Source organism: Artibeus jamaicensis, unplaced genomic scaffold, assembly GCF_021234435.1.
Source record: "Artibeus jamaicensis isolate MK-2021 breed Jamaican fruit bat unplaced genomic scaffold, CSHL_Jam_final contig_233, whole genome shotgun sequence".
Classification (NCBI taxonomy): domain Eukaryota; kingdom Metazoa; phylum Chordata; class Mammalia; order Chiroptera; family Phyllostomidae; genus Artibeus; species Artibeus jamaicensis.
Genome location: NW_026521486.1, coordinates 7,813,521 through 7,823,104, shown reverse-complemented (window position 1 = coordinate 7,823,104; position 9,584 = coordinate 7,813,521). Strand labels below are relative to the sequence as shown.

The 9,584-nt window shown below is 51.9% G+C and overlaps 1 long non-coding RNA gene across 1 annotated transcript; it reads right to left on the bottom strand.

The window, feature by feature from the left end:
* Positions 1-536: 536 nt before the first annotated feature.
* On the bottom strand, positions 537-7,835 carry LOC119060166 (uncharacterized). Its single transcript, XR_005084533.2, has 3 exons — positions 7,495-7,835; positions 7,160-7,263; positions 537-697 (listed from the first exon to the last, which is right to left on the bottom strand). It is a non-coding gene; the product is annotated as an uncharacterized LOC119060166 (long non-coding RNA).
* Positions 7,836-9,584: the final 1,749 nt, after the last annotated feature.

Sequence of the window (9,584 nt, the reverse complement as noted above, 5' to 3'; positions counted from 1 at the left end):
AGAGACAGGGCGCTCTAGGTGAGGGGACTGCATGACCAAGACATGGAGGCTCCCCCCAGGAGAGGCAGTGCAGGGTCTGCTGAGTGTGGCAGGATGGGGCTAGGGGGAGGGTGATGAGGCAGGAAGGGAGGGGGGGTGGGCTCGGGGAGAAGGTGACCTAGAAGGGAAGTGACAGGCAGTGTCCCTCGCCAGCCAGGCTCCGTGCTGCCGTGGAACTGAGAACCGTGGCCCATTTTAAAGATGCAGGAACAGGGGGCCTGAGAAGGCAGGTGACGTCGAACCCTCCTGACGCCCCAGCTGCCACCTGGGGGGTAAAGCCTGGGTTCTGCAGCTCGGGGGATGAGGGGGTGCTCCTACCCCTGAGCCATGGCCAACTTGGAGCTGAGCGGCACCGAGTCTCCCTGGGGGGCTCCAAGTTCACCCTAGTCCTTGCTGTTCATGGCCATCTTCCCAGCTCCAGGGGTGAGGGGGAGATGGGCAGAGCCACTGGTCACCCCCACCTCCAGACTCACTCAGAGCAAAGCAGGAAACCACAGGAAAGCATGGAGCTGGGCCGGGGTGTGGGGGGGGGGCATCTGCTGGGTGACCAACCTCTGCTGTCTCTTCCTCGGTTCCCCAACCTGGACAGATCCCAGGATTCCCCCAGGCGCCTGGAGGCTGAACCCTTCCAGAACAACAGGGTTGACACAAACGGCTTCTGCAGAAAGGGAAACACAGCCTCCTCAAGGCCCTGCTGCTACTGGCCAGTCAGTCAGTAAAACCAGCCAGTGCACCTCTGAGTCTTGGCTCCTCCGTTGCACGGGCTGAGCTGAGCCAGTGGGGGGCGCTTCAGGGCACCTAGCGCAGATCAGGAAGGCCCAGGGTCCCCCCATGACCCAGCCTGGGCTCCCTCCTGCCCAGGCCACCTGCGGGCTCCCCCGTACCCACATTCTTTTCCCAACCACTGCTGTCCCGTAGGGCAACCTCTGTTAATCTAAATCAAAATGGCTGTGTGCTAAATGCAATGGTATCCCGCCCTGGCTGGATTCCAGGATAGGAAAAAAAAATTATATATATATATATATCAGCTGAAACAGTAGTAAAATCCAAAACAAATCAAAATTTAATTAACAGCATGGCACTAAAGTGAATTTCTTAGTTTTGACGGATGCCAAGGTTATGTCAGCGATGTTAATGTCAGGGAAACTGGGTGGGAAACATACATGAATACTCTTACAATCTTAGCAACTTCTCTATAAATCTAAAATGACTCCGAAATAAAACATTTATTTTTAAAAAAGAAAAAGGAATGTTGTACCTGTCTGGGAAGTCCCCGCCAAGCAGGAGGGCCACAGGACTGGGAAAGGGGAGTGTGCGCTGGGTTTTACCCCCTTGTCCCCCCGGGTGGGGCCGCTGGCCCAGTAAATGACCTGCCCACTCACACTTGGCCATGGCCCTCTCTCCTGGGAAAGCCACTTGTCCTGGACAGCCCAAGCAAAGCACTGCCCCCGACTCAGGTCTGTCCAGCTCCCTCCTTCATGCTGTGTGCACTGATTATGCACCACTTGGATACCTAGCTCTGGAACTGGCGCTGCCGTGGATACAGCACACGGAGGAACAGAAGGGTACAAGCCCTCTGATTTTGACAGATACACGCACCCATGAAACCCCCATCACAGGCAAGGCACAGCGCATCAGAGGACATTTCCGTCACCGTGCAGTTTCCCTGCGCTCCTGTGCAGCCCATTCCCCACCCCACCACACATATCTCTGATCTGCTGTCCGTCCTTACAGAATGCTCCGAGTTTTCTAGAATTTCACATGAACGGAATCACAGTGCATGTGGCCTCTGGCCCATGGCTCCTCTCCATGTGCTCCTTGTGTCCTTGTGTGGGCTGGTTGCCCCTCTTCTCCAGCGAGCAGCGCTCCACCCATCGTGGGGATGTGTCATAGCTTGTTATTCATCCAGTCCTGCCCTCTTCCGACCAGGCTCTGCAGACCCACTGAATCACAGAGCCACGCGGCCTCTGGGCATGCGTAGAGGGACCCTGCAGGCCATCTGCAGCCAACCCCGCCCTGGCACCACTGGTATTCACTGCCCATGAAGCAGCTGCCCCAGCCCTGCTCACATACCTCCAGTGACGGAGAACTCATTACCTTAGGAGGCAGTCTGTTTCATCCTTGGGCAGCTGGGCCTGTTAGAAAAGCCTTCCTCATTTCAGCCCAAATCCACCTTCCTAGCTTGTCGCCACAGAGGTCTTAGTCCTTGCCCTGGGGTCACTCAGGTTAGTCGGTTTTTTCCTCCCTACCCTGGGCCCTAGGATTTGGGAGGCGCGACCTCCACCCAGCAACATGCTCACCAATGTTTACCTTATGCCTCTGGTCCAGTGACTTTTGCTGGGGGGTTAATATTCCATGGTATGGATGTATCAAATGTTTTTATCTAATCTCCTGCTAATGGATGTGTAGGAGGCTTGCCATCTCTGCTTTGCAAACACGTCCAGAATATTTGTGGCCTCCTGGCGCTGGTGCGTGAGGTTTCTCCAGCAGGGGGAGGGCAGAGCTGCGGGCATGTGTGTCTTTGACCTCCACAGCGGAGTCACTCTGCAGGTCTTCCTGGTCCACACCCTGCCTCACACTTGGCCTTGTAAGGCTTTCTCACTTTTGCCAACCTCGTGGGTGTCAACTGGCATCTCACTGAGGGTGTAATTTCCAGGAACTTCTTTCTGCTGACGTTGAGAATCTCTGCAAATATTTATTGGGAATTTGGGTTTCCTGGTCCATACATTGTCCTTCCCTACCTCTCGTCCATTTCTCTGTCCCCGTAATTATTTGGAGAAGGTCTTTGTGCCTGGTCACTCCCGACCTTGGCTTGCTGCGTGCGTTGCTGACGTTCCCGCCAGTCTCCGGGAGGCCTTCCGGTCAGCTGCAGCTTTCAATCAGCAGAACTTCTATCTGAATGTCGCCCGGTTTCTCCTCTCGTGAGCTGCGCTGTGGGAGGGAGTGTGGTCACAAAGCGGTCCTCCTGGCTCCCCAGTTCACGCAGACAGATGTTCGCCTCCATCTTCTCCTAAAGCTTTAAAAGTTTTGCTTTTGATGTTTGGCTCTTTGCACATTGAGGGTGGGTTTTGGGGCGTGTGGTGACTTCAATTTTGTGAGGCATGGATTCAGCGGAGTCCTCTTAATGACCCAGTCAGTGTTCCCGCACGGTTCACTGGGGAGCTCTGCCTGCCCTGCCCCCCGCCGCCTCGCCCCTGCGCTGTCCCCATCTGTCCCATGGCCAGGGTCTCCACCTGTGAGTCCGTTCCTAGCTTCTCTGGCTGTCGGTCCATCCGTCCACCCTTGAGCCAGCACAGTACCGCCCTAATTTCTGAAATCGATGTCCAGTTTTTATACCCGGAAGGGCACGTGCTCCTCTCTTGAACTTTTTCACGAGTGTTCGTTTCTGCTGACCATTTGCTTTTCCATATAAATTTTAGAATAAACTTGTCAAGTTCCAAGAAAAACGATGCCAGGATTCCAATTAGAATTCTGTTCAATTTATAGGGGAGTTTGGGGAGCACTGACATCTTTGTCAAGTTCGTCTTCCCATCCATTAGTGTCCTCCATTTCTCCTTTATGTCTTTCAGTCAAGTTTTATTATCCCCCCTATGTAGGCCACACGCATCTTTTCATAAGGTTTATTCCTTGATGCTGAATCAGTTCAGTACCATCACAACTAACACTTTTCAAAATTGCATTTTCTGTTTGTGGCTTACATGCAGAAAAAATGTCATTTTGTGTATTGCACTTATTTATACACATGGCAACCTGGGTGGAAATTTCTGTTATACTTTATCTAGAGATTTTGCCACTGGCGAGTCCAAGGCTGTCTTTGTAGACAGTCTTATCATTTGTAGAAAAGGACAGTTTTATTTCTCCCTTCCCGATTTTTAAACTATTAATTCCTTGGGTTGTCTGGGGCCTTTACTGCCGCAGTGACGCTCAGTGGTGGTGGGCATCTTGGTCTTACTTCTGATTTTAAGAAGAGTGCTTCCACGTTTCACCATCAGTCACGATTCAGTCTCTGGCAGAGACTGTCAGAGAACATCCCTGCTATTCTTAGTAACAACTATTTCGTTTTGTTTCTGTCTTAGGTATTTAATTTGATTGAATGCTTTTCTTCCCTGTATCTATGGAGATGTCGTGAATAACACTAACACATTTTCTGACGTTCAATGGCCCGAGCATTCCTGCAGAAACCCGACTTGTTCACTGCAGGGAATGCTACTCGCTGTCCCTTCATGGCCATTCTCTGCTTCCTCTTTGAATAACCGAATCCAAGCCCTGCAGCCAGCCCCACCCCCCCACCAGCTGAAGACCATGTTTCTCAGTCTCCCTTGCAGGGAGGTGTGGTCCCGTGACTAAGTCTTGGGGGGAAAGGGGGGAGGGGTGGAAATGATGCACACAACTTCTGAGTCATCACCTCCTTGAAGGTGAAACCTTGTCCTGTGCATCTTTTGTCCCGCTTCTCCGCCGGCAAGGAAACAGCAGTACACAGAAGTGCGGGCAGGATCCTGGGTGTGTGGGGGACGCAAGGTCAGGGCCACGTCCCTCTGGGCAGGGGAGCAGAATGCACTTTGTCTTCCCGAAGCCCCTGTGTTATGGGGTCTTTCTGTTGTAACAGCTTCGAAGTTGTGTGATTGTCCTTGACGGATTGCTGGCTTCAGCTCTCCAGAATGGGGCAGAGTGTCCCCTCTGCACCAGCGGAAATGGCCAGTGATTTTCCTGTCTCATACTATCTTTGTCTTTTCTGTGCAGGTCAGGGATGAGTGCCAAGGACGCACCAGTTTCATAAAACAGGTCAGCAACATTTGAATAGCCCTCGAACCCTGGTTTTGAAATCATGATGGAAGGGGAAAAGGTAGATTTTAAACCACTAATTCAATTTCTTTAAAGGCTATAGCCCATTTGGAATTTCTGTTACTTCTTAATCATCCTTTATGTATTTTCCTAGAAGTACTTTATACAGTTTTATATATTGCTTGGGTGTTTTAATTCGTACATCTTTTTAGTCTCTCCTTTTCGATTTCTGTTATATTCCTCCTTTTTATTTTATATTAATCATTTTGGTCCTCGCTTTTGTTTTTAATTGCTCCCCAAATTTGTTAATTATACTCACCTTTTCAAGGAACCAACTTTTAGCCTTTTTAATCCTTTCTACTACACAATTTTGTTCCATTTATTTAAAATCTGTTCTTATATTCATCATTTCCTTTTTCTTTGGTTTTCTTCTGTTGTTCTTACTTTACTTCTTGGTTCTGAGTATTTAGTTCATGAATTTTCAATCTCATTTTGTTCCTAATATAAGCTCTTACGGTTATAAATTGTCCTCAAATTCTACCTTAGCTGCAGCCAAGTTTTTTTAAATTGTGGTAAAATATATATAACGAAATTAACCAAAATTAACCAAAACCTACAACCTCGACATGTAATATTTTCTAGTTCTAAGAATTTTAAATTTTCTTTTTGATCAATGAGTTATTTGAAAGTGTGTTATTCCCTTTGAAATGTGGGGAAATGGGATTGTTATCTTTTTGCTGTTTATTTTTAACAGTATTGCAGTCTAAGAACGTGGCCTGATTCTTTTAGATTTGTTGAGATTCGCTTTATGTTTGACCTCGTAGGGGGCTTACTGTTCATAAACACAGAGCTGCTCAGTGTTCCAGGAGTGTCCAGTAAACCGAAGATGGTAACTGTGCTGCCGGGGTCTTTTATATCATCGCGAATCGCCTCCGTTTGTCTTGCTTGATCCATCCGCTACTGAGAAAAATTTATGAACTCTCCCACCAAGGTGGAGAATGTGGGCACTCTCCTTAGCATTGGGTCACTTTTTATTTTTGCTTCATAAATCTTTATGCTCCATCATCAAACGCATACAACTTTAGAATTATTATATCTTCCCCAAATTTTTAACCTTCTATTAAAATAGCAGCCACACTTTTAAAGTCTTTGCTACAGTCTAAGTTCTGGCACGGTGAGGACACTTAGTAAATTGTTATAGAAATAAGAGCTCTGGGGGCTGCCTTCAGGGTCTCGGGCTGGCCCCCAGAGGCAGTGGGTGAAGGTCTGCCCCCGTGGGTGGAGGTCCACCCTGCCTCCGGTCAGTCCCACGCTCGGCGTCACAACCAAGAAAGGTCGGAGGGGTGGCCAGCCTCGGGCAGTCCCCAGCGGCTGGACCCCGGCCTGTCAGGGTACTCCCAGGGTAACTGAGCTCTGGGCTCAGATTCCTAGGGGGCTGATTAAGACAGGCACTGGTGATTGTTTCTGACCTGGCCCCCACCTCTCAGGTCAGTCACCTCTCTCCTTCCAGCTGGAGGAGGCACACTCAAGTTCAAGGGCTCCCTGGGGCAGAGTTGGGGCTCCAGGAGGGGGTTTTGTCTTAGGAAATCCCCATGGAGCCCTGGGTGCAGAGTGCCGGGATTTCCTTGTCTCCCTGGGGGCTTTCCTCCTGCCCCTGGGGCAGGTTCGGTGCCCCAGACACACCCTGAGACCGAACACAGGAAGGTTCCTATTGCCCCCACTTTCAGCCCCAGGACTCTCCCCACCACAGCCCCCACAGGCCGCCCTCCATGAGGGTCCCTGGGCAGACACACCCCTTCCTCCTCTCGGAGGTCCACTTGCTCCTCAGGTCGCTGTCTTGCCTTTCTCTTTACCCCTTCAGCGGCCACCTCAGCCCCGAGAGGCTCCTATCCCTGTCCCCAGGCCGGCTGGAGACGCCTCCCACCCCACCCCAGGTGCTCACTGGCCCCTTGAGCTCGGCACCCTTCCCCACCCCCTCCCAGTGAGACACAGCTGTCCCTCTCCCCCAACCTGGGACCTGGACAGCAAACATTTTTCTACGTTTCTTTGGTATACTTTAATATTTTCAGATTGCCTTTGAATGAGCAATATATTCACATGACCCAGAATTCAAGACATACAGAAAAGCCTGTCACAGTGAGTCAACCTTCCAGCCCAGCTGCCAGCTCCCCCGTCCCCTTTTGGGGGCCACCTCCTTTGCCAGTGGCTCGTGCGTCCTTCCAGAGACACTCCAACAGGCAGAAAGCCCTCTTTGTTCACTTGCTCTCTCCCTGAGAGGGAGCTCAGCCGCCTGGTGCGCTGACCCGCACACTGCCGACCCAACCCATGCGCTGTTTACCTGGGGGGGCGTTGCTCTGTGCTGGTTCACAAAGAACTTCATTCATTGTTGCCACGGAGTAGAATTCCATTGTTTGGGCATCTGAGGGTTCACCTGATTCATTCCTGGTAAAGAAAAGGTTAGGGTCCCCCAACCTTTGGCTCCTCCACCGGAGCATCCGTGTGAGACGGGGTACACCCTGTTCTGCAGAAGGGTGGGCACCAGAAGGCTGCCTCCCTCCAGTAGGGTCCTGGGTGACAGAATGTGTCACTGGTGCCAAATGCCCTCCTCAGGGACCACGCCCACTCACCCTCCCACCAGCGATGCATGAAACCTCAGTTCCCCCACCTTCTCACCTGTTATCTTTGAGGTAACTTTCTTATTTTTGATCCTCCAGTAGGCAAAAAAAAAAAGAAGAAGAAGAAGGAAAAAAAGGTACGGCCATGGAGATTTAATTTGCATTTCTTTTGGTGCGAGTGAGCATTTTTTCAGAGGCTCAAAGGCCATCTGTATTTCCCTTTCCCAGGAACTGTGATTTCATACCCATTGCCCATTTTCTTTGGTGCTGGTGTTCTTCACCGATTTCCATATCAGGCAAATTAGCTCGTTGTGCCCCCCACATGTTATGCGTGTGCTCCCCAGCACAGCGCTGCCTTCACTTACAGCAGCTGGAGCCCTGCAGAGCTCTTGCCCTGCACGTCACTTCCTTCCTCAGCCTCTTCGTCCACGGCCTCTAGGTTTCTGTGCGCCTTAGGCCTCCGCCACACTGCAAGGACGTTCTCAACGCGTCCTTCTAGGTGTCTCCTTGCAGCGTTACGGTTTAACTGTTTTTTCCTGTTGGGTTACTTGAGACCGCTCATCTTGCTCCCTGGCATAAGATGAGGCACAAATCCTATTTCAGTTTTTTCCAGGTGGCTGCCCAGAGTCCAACCATATTCATCCTAACAATGCATTTTCTTCCCCTGACTGAGAAGCTACCTTTATCTCTTCCTAAATGTGCACACGTCTTGGAAGTTACTCCCAGGCTGGGCAGCATTCCCAGGCCCTTCTCTTCTCCGCCCGCCGTCCAGGCACCTTCGGGGCCCTGTCCCTCCTATTCTGTCCCAGGTTTGTCACTTTCTGCCTCACAGCTTTGGCTCAGAGCCCGGGGTCTCTCCCTGGGGACGGACGGATACGGAGGTGTCGGTGCTGGGGGAGGAGGGAAGGCTGTGACATTCCCAAATGTCAGTGGGTCCTGGTTTCCCTCCGAGGAGGCCCTCAATAGGCAGAAGGCTCTCCGCACTTGTCCCCGCCCACCCTCCCCACTCCCTCTCTTGCTCCCCCCCCCCCCCCGCCCGGTCACTGCCAGGCCAGAGCCCTGGAAGGTCTTCAGACCCCGCCTTCGATGTGCCCTTGCACCTGTCATTTCCCCCACGCAGAAGTCTCCGTGCTCCCCGTCCTTGCCCGACCACATCTTGTTTCTTCTCCAAGACCCCTTAGCCCGGCCCCTGTCCTTATCGTGGAGGGAGCAGAGACCCCAACCCCAGCCTGCACCTCCGCTTCAGGCATGAACAGCACAGAACAAGCCGAACCGCACAGAGCTGGTCAGACAGAGGTGAGGAGCCTCCGGGCATCACCTGCAGGGCACCCCCACCTCCTCCCGTGGACGAGCCTTGGGCTTTGACCCTCAACATCCATTCCCTCCTCCATGGACCACCCCGCCCTCAGCCATCTATCTCCTTCACTCCTGCCTTTCTCCTTGAGCCCTGGGCATGGGTGGCAGTCCTCTGGCTCTGTCCACTCTGACATTGGATGGGCCAGTGGCTTCTGATGCTGTTGGCCCAGAGTGTGGGGAGGATGGCCTCCTGCCTTCCCTGTTAGGCTGGTTCATCATTTAACTCCTATTTAAGAAGCTCATCCTGGGCGCCAGGTCCCAGGGAAATGACAGCCGGCCAAGTGAAGTTCTTGGCCCCAGAGAGCTCACATTCCAACAGGAACACAGACCATAAACAAAATAATGAATAGAAGGGTTGTGAAAAGTGCCGCAAAGAAATGACAAAGGAGGCTGCAGAGAAGAGAAGGGAGAAGGGAAGAGGCAAACCAGACTGAGCTCTGCAAAGATCAGGGGAGAACACCACAGGGGAAGGATCTGCCAAGGGCTACGGTGGCAGGGAGCCTGGCGTGTTTTCAGGAGCAGCAAGAAGGCCCGTGGGGCTTGAATAAAGTGCAGCAAGGCAGAGTGGCTAGGGGCACGGCGAGACTCTAGTAAGGACTTAGCGTTCCTTCTGTGAACAGGAAACCAGGAGATCCGAATCTAGAAGGCGCCCTCTGGTGGCCATATGGGGGATAGACCGTACTGGGAAAAGGGCAGAGAAGAGATTGCTGTCCCTGAGGTAGGTATCCAGGCTTGACCAAGGAGGTGACGATGGAGGGTGTGAGAAGTCACCAGACCCAAGATGTGTATTGT